We start from the raw sequence: 7384 nt of genomic DNA, 5'->3' as shown, positions 1-7384 counted from the left end.
TTGGGGACAAGCAAAGGTTTGGTTTGGGGAGATTTGATGCGTGTCTTTTATATAAGGTTTTCACCTCATTTTTACACGCATTTCTGTGCTTTTTATGTAGCATCTGGCTACAAATACCCCCGAATATTCTACTTTGGTCCGTTTATTGTAATTTGCAGGAATTGACCGAGGAGGAGCTAAATCAAGCCTTAATTGTCCCAATTGTATGCATTCATGGGAAATAAGGAGCCGGAGCTTAGGGATCTTACACTTGGAGGACGTATGAGCTGAGTCAAGGAAGGAATTCAAGTTCTGGTGCGCTTATATAGCTCGATCGTGTGCTTTTGTGCTCGATCGAATGCTGTACATACTCAAAGCTGCTCGATCGACCAGCTGAAGGAGTCGATCGAGGAGGTCCAAATGAGCGTGCTCGATCGAGAGGTTGCTCTAGCTCGATCGAGTGACTTGGTGTTCGATCGAGTAATCTCTCTGCTCGATCGAGAGGATTTCGTGTGTTTTTGGTTCATTTCCGCCTAATCTTTTATGGGCTTTTGTAATCAGTCCATAGATTAGGTTTAGGATGTTTTTACAGTATAAGACTGAGGAGAACATTACGTTACTCCCATCACTTTTACTACGTACAATTCTACTGTTACCTTTGTCACAGTTCTTGGGATTCTTATTCACTACTTCGCTACTCGAATTCGGTATTATCGATCTATTTATTCCTTAATCGTTTTTATTGCTTTAATCCCTTTTTTTTCTTTCCTTTTACTTGTTCAATCAATTAGATCATTCACCATGTTTAGTTTGAATTGTTTGGTTATCGTAATCGTTAATCTGATAGTTATGAGTAGCTAATTCCCTATGCTAAGACTATAGGGGATCCATGATTTGAAGGGAGAGTAATCGAATTACTGGGTTAATGCTAGTATCGTCCATGTTGTTAAAATGCTACATATAATTGTAATTGCCTAATTGAGTCGATGCAATTAGACCCTTATTCTTAGTGGACCTTAACCTGGACCGAAAGGTTGGAAGGGGGAGACTAGTAGCGAGCAATAGAGTATTGCAGTGAGGACGAAAGTTAAACTGTTTACACTTTAGGGTGAATTAAGGACCGAAAGGTGACGTTCGCTACCCCTTAGATTGTACCGCATTGACCTGGGACCTAGATTACTCGACCGGACGATTGTGGTGAACCGCTTGTCTTAGCTATTCTCTTTTATCTGTTAATCCTCTTCCTTTATTTCTCTTTCCCTCACTCTCTTAGTTTAGCAACCACATTTTACAACCCCCCAATTTTGGTTACTTAGACGAACCCAGTTCTAGCAGACAAATTCCTACCTCTCTGTGGATTCGACCCGACTTCCCTAGCTATATTAGTTAGAGCCAGTTGGTTATTTTTGACAGGTACGCGACAGACGTGTCATAGTTAACCTTTCGTTGCATTAATTTCTTGTCGCTCTTATTCATTCTTTCTGCCCTAATTTCTATTATTGCGTCTTATTATTATTTCGTCATGTCTTCTGCTGGAATCTTGTTTGCTGCTAGTTTCATTAATAATATGAGTAGCTAAACCTTTTCATGTTGGGATTAGGGGATCTGCGGTAGAATAATAACGACGTAGTGAATGAATTAGACGAATTGACTAAAAGACTCTGTCACTATAGCAATATAACTGTAATTACCGACCTAGTTGAGTGCACGCTTCTATGTCACCCATTAATCTGGCTACAATTAATCCTGGATCGAAAGATTGGACTAAATAGGCCTGCTATAAACAGTAGACTACCCTAATGAGGACGAAAGTTAAGTTAGTGGTATTTTAGGGTGGGAAGTGGACCGAAAGGACCTTCTAATATCCGTCTCAAATTAGTTCGTCTGAGTCATTTACTGCTAAGTTGTTGAACTACCGTAGTGAACCGAGTTCCCGACATGTCCCCCTCTTATTGATAGTTAAAAATCGTTTTATTGCCTTTACTGCTCTCTGCTTTATTTCTCTTCCCTTTCCTCCGTAGTTTAGAACCAAAAATTCAATCAACCCCCATTGTTACCATAGGATTAGAAATAGATAGCTGTAGTTGCATTACCTCCCTGAGGATTCGATACTCGACTGCCTCTACTACATTTTTAGTTGAGACCGTTAGGTTTTATTTTTGACAGGTACGCGATAGACGTGTCATTTGTCACCGTACTCGGATTAAACCGACATGGTATAAAGAATCAAGGATGATTATGAATTATGACTAATATGTTTGCAAGTGTAAATGAATGAGAAAAATGCTAAGTAAAAGAAAAGGGGGTTAAAATACCCATTAATTTGTAATTAACCAATAATATCATCGAGTCACGGAATAAACCGTCATGGTATATAGAACCAAGGATGATTTCGATAAAGGTTAAAATATCTGTCATAAAAATGAATTAAAATGATAAAAAAACGTAATAAAAAAGAACTAAGAATAAAAGAAAGTGTTGAAGGAAGATGAACTCAAACACGTTTAAGTCTGACCCGAGAAGCCACAAGAGGCTCGAGCCTCTTTGCATAACAAAGAGCTCCTTTCTCAGGCCAAAACTCGGTTTTGGCTCATCTAACCTATATTTGAATCGTGTTATGCATTGTTCATGCTTATAAAGTTATGAAAACAGTAAAGACATGAAATAAATGAGTTGTTTACATCCTCAAACTTACGTGTTATAATGTTTGCGAGGTAGACGACTTTAGAGACGGGTTTCTCGTATGCGAGTACTCACGATCAAAGAAGTTTAAAAGAGTGACTTAAAAAAGGATTTTGTTTTAAAAATGTGTTCAAAATATGTTGTTGAAAAACATATTGATTAATGTTGAGTTGGTCGAATGGGCCGGTCGAATGCACGGCGACGGTACCAAACAAAATGTGTAAGGCTTGTGTTTTCGATCGGTGATGTGACCCATATTTGCCCACATTTAGTCCCTTAATTGAACCTATTTTGCATACTATTATATCATTCCATAGCCATTTTATCCGTCAAATGCTTCCTATTTTGCTTTCCTAGTGCATTTCGTATGTTTTGTAGGAAAGAAGGTAATTAGGCGGAAATTCCCGTCTCCCGTGCATATTTAGAAGCTTTTTGACGATCTTGGATGGACTAGTATGAAGAGGAGGCAAGAATGATGACCAAAGATGTAGGAATAAAGGGTATATAGAAGGATCATAGGGTTAAAAAGCAAGGATGACGAGAAGGAAGTCAATGCAAGAAGAAATTGCTCGGAACCAAACCAATGGTTGCTCCCTTGGCTCTGAAAGTATGCTAGATGGAACGGCGTCGAAAAATCAAGTGATCTAGGCTTTTGAATCACTCCAATAGGAGTCCGGATAAGAAAATGACGTCCGTTTTACAATCCGAGCTCAAACAAAGAAGCTGTCCGCCAATCCGCTCGTCCCGAGACTAAGACGCTCGTCCCCTGAGACAAGACGCTCGTCCTCCCTTCCAGGACGCTCGTCTTGATGCCTTAAGATCCGAGCGTCCCGTGCTTGATCCGCTCATCTCCCCTCAAGCAGACGAGCGTCCCGACCCCTTGGCCGCTCGGATTCCTCTCCAGTGCAACCCGTCCCTACTGCCTAGACGCTCGTGATGCGCATATTTTTGAAAGACTAGCTAAAAGGAGACCCGCATATTTTCTTGAGAGGAGCGATTCCTCAAGGACTTAATCGTCATTTAAGCCTTTAGTAACCCTAATTTGTACCCCTAATCCCTACTATAAATACCCCATTTGTAATAATCAAAGGACGAAGCTCTCTTAACCAAGTTTCCACATTAGAAATTCCTCTTGGATTAGATTAGGAATAGATTAGAATAGATTACTCTTTAATCTTTCCACAAATCACACATTAATCTCTCCTTAATTATTGTTCAAGTTTATTACGTTTGGGTAATTGAAGATTATTGGGTTATTATTGGAGGATTGACAACCCTTCATCAATCAATCAAGTTTCTTCTATTTTCTTTGCTTTATTATTTGGATCATCTTAAGTTGGTATAATTCTTTTACCCTTTACTCTTTATTGTTTATTTCCTCATTCTCTTATCATGTTTACACTTGTTGTGATGATTGACACCATTAATGACATGTTTACCATGATAATAAGTGAGTAGTCTCTTAACTAGGATTAGTGGGTAATTAGGAGAAACCAACATGGGATTAATCATGCTTAATCTAATATGTTTTCATAATTAAATTGCTTGCTTGGTGTGATGTCAACCTATGCACATGTTATGTTTGATGAATTGCTAAGCCTATGAATCCTTGCATTTTTACCCATCTCTTATCTACTCAACAAGACTTGTAAGATATAAACCAACTCGAGTCTTGTTAGACCATGCATAGAAGTTGAATAGGAGGAAATTAAGTCGACTTGTAGGTGTTGTACAATCTAATCGATTCGGCTCCAGGACCCAACTCTTCCTATGAACCGTAAGACATAAACCAACTCGGTTCCTTTACAACATTAATTGCTTGCAACTTTGTAAACATGTTTGTATGATCAACACCATGAATCCCCTATGACCCCATGACATCCTAGTGCTTTTAGTCATTTGTTTACATTTTTTAGTTCATTGTTTTCTTTACTTTGTTACTTTCATTAGTTTAGAATACAACTACAAACCCCATCAATTGTGACACTAGCATAAATTGAGATAGATAGACTTAGAACCCAAAGCACACCGTCCCATGGATCGACCTCGACTTAACCACTAACTAGTTGTTTGTTGAGAATTATAAATGTGTTTGATTGAGAGCCCCAACGACACTCTTCATCAAAATGGCACCGTTGTCGGGGACGGTGCTTCTTGATTAAGTTCTTACTTGTTTGTCTATTTTTATTTGTGCTTTAACCTTGAGAAACTTGTTCCTCAAGGTTCGTTTTTACCGTTTTCTTGTAGTTTCCTTGTTTGTAGTTGTATCTTTATCGTGACCATGATGATTCAAGACTTTGCATACGGAGTATGTTGTGGATTTTTTGAGTATGGCTATGGGTATGGGGAGTTTGAGGAGCAAGTAAACACAAACCTAACTTACTACTCATACAATGAAAATCCTAACTACTACCCCAATTTTTCCCACCAAAATCACCACATCCAATATCCACAACAACCGCCCACCCAATACCCACTTCAAAATGAATTCCAAATGCCACAATACAACCACTTTCACACCCACCCACAAAAAGATGATGAACCCATTCAAAATGTGATTCTCCAAATGATGGGAGATCAACAAAACTTCTTCAAACAAATGCTAGAGGAAAGTCAAAAGAGGGACAACGTTCTTCAAGGCATTGTTACCCAAGGAGAGGAGTTGGAGATTCAAATTGCCCAAATGAAGGAAGCCCAAATAACTACCCCTCACCATTCCTTAGATCATGAATGTGAGTTTGAAGGAGTTTCCTTTGATGACAAGTGGGAAGTGCCTATCTTCTTGAGCTCTTGTGAGTATGAAAGTGTGGTGTTTGATGAAGAAGATATGAGGTTGAGTACGCCAAATAATCTTAGCCTTTGTGAGTATGAGATGGTGTCTTTTGATGTGAATATTGAGATGGTGGAGGAAGAATTATTGAAGAAGAATGAAGCCCCTATCTATGATTCGTATGAAGATAGCGATGATGACAAGCCTAAGGAAGGAGCTTATGCGGAATATGTGTCTTGCAAGGACTTATGGAATGAAGAAGAGGAATGGAGTTGTGATATTGCCTCACTTGAGAACCCCATCCTTGAGAAGTTTCAGGTATGCTTCCATGGGGAAGATGAATGTCTCTTTCCTATTAACCATGAAGACCTTTTCGCACCCACCATGGAACCTATGATTGTTGGAGAGGATATGGTGGACCTTCTCCAAAAAGTCAAAACATCATATAAAGGGTACTTGGTGGAGAAGCTCAAGAACAAACTTGAAAATGAACTTGCTTGTGGAAATTTGGCACCCATAACATCAATTCCTAAGGTATACGGTCATCAATGTTATGAGAATTCTCCTTCTACTTTTGAAGGATTGATAAATCCAAATGCTATCATCATCACCAAAATTGGAGGAGAAGTTGGTGAGTGGAAGTCTCCTGGACGAATATGAACCATACTTCATACCTTCTGTTGACAAGAATCATGGGCTTGTTGGTTTGAAGCATTGTAAAGGCTCAAGTGCCAAGGGCAAGGTGAATGAGAGAGTAAGTGACAAGCTCCCTTGGCCAAGCTTCATTTTGAATTGGAACAAACCGTATTCATGCTTGTTTGAAAATTGTGCTCATGCATTTGACCGGTTATTGAGAGCATTGAGCAACATGGACAACATCAATAACCATGGCAACAAGGAATGAGTTTGGTGGAGTCCTCCCTCAAACCACCATTTGTAAGATATCCTTTTCTTTGACTTTGCATTACATTTACACTTGCATTTAGTTATTTACATATACATTTAGCTTGCATTTGTATTATATTTCATATTGCATTTACATTAGTTAGTTCATATAGTATAGTTGCATTGTAATATATTTCACATGATTCATGTAGATAGTTGCATATAGACTAGAATTTATGCATAGTCACTAATGACCAATCCTATTCTTTTCTACACTAGAAATAATGCTTAAATCGGTTTGGGGAGGTTTGATCATAGGTGAGAACATGCATCAACTAGTATAGTGTAGATTGCATTCATTTGTTATATATGTCATATAGAATTGCATTTAGTTAGAGCATGCATTAATTCATATCATTGCATTTATTCAAAAATCCAAAAAAAATGTATTTTTTTTCATTCCTACTCCTACATGTACATTGAGGACAATGTCCAAAATAAAGTGGGGATGGGAATTTATATTCCAAAAATGATAAAAAAAATTGAAAAATTTTGAAAAATACAAAAACATGTCTTTTTGTTTCATAAACATAAAACCATAAAAATTTAAAATTTGAAAAACTCAAAAACATGTTCATTTCCTTTGTAGTGTAGTCTTGTGTATATATTGTGTTTGTATATATTGTGTTTGTTCATCCTTTTTCACATTGATTGACTACGCCATATCCGAGACAAGAGGATATTGAAGACCGCATGGTATGATCTTTCCAAACTCCTTTTTCCTCTTTATGTTAATGACTATGTGGCGTTATTTTGATTGATGTGGTATAAACAATGTGATTATAGGATTGCATTTAGATTAATTGGCATATTAGTTGGTAGAAGCATATGCATTAGGATGTATAAATGTTAGTTGCATCATGGCATGTAGTTTGCATGTTAGAAAAATTTTGTGAAACCGTCTATTTGGGAAACTTGACAAGTGTATATAAGGCCATTGTAGATACTTTTTCTTCTTAAGACTTTGCTTGTTGGAATACTTGTAAAACACCCTAGGATGTGTCATGC

Source organism: Silene latifolia, chromosome 3 (genome assembly GCF_048544455.1).
Source record: "Silene latifolia isolate original U9 population chromosome 3, ASM4854445v1, whole genome shotgun sequence".
Lineage (NCBI taxonomy): Eukaryota > Viridiplantae > Streptophyta > Magnoliopsida > Caryophyllales > Caryophyllaceae > Silene > Silene latifolia.
The sequence above is the reverse complement of the archived record's forward strand: the minus strand, read 5'-3'. Positions refer to the sequence as shown.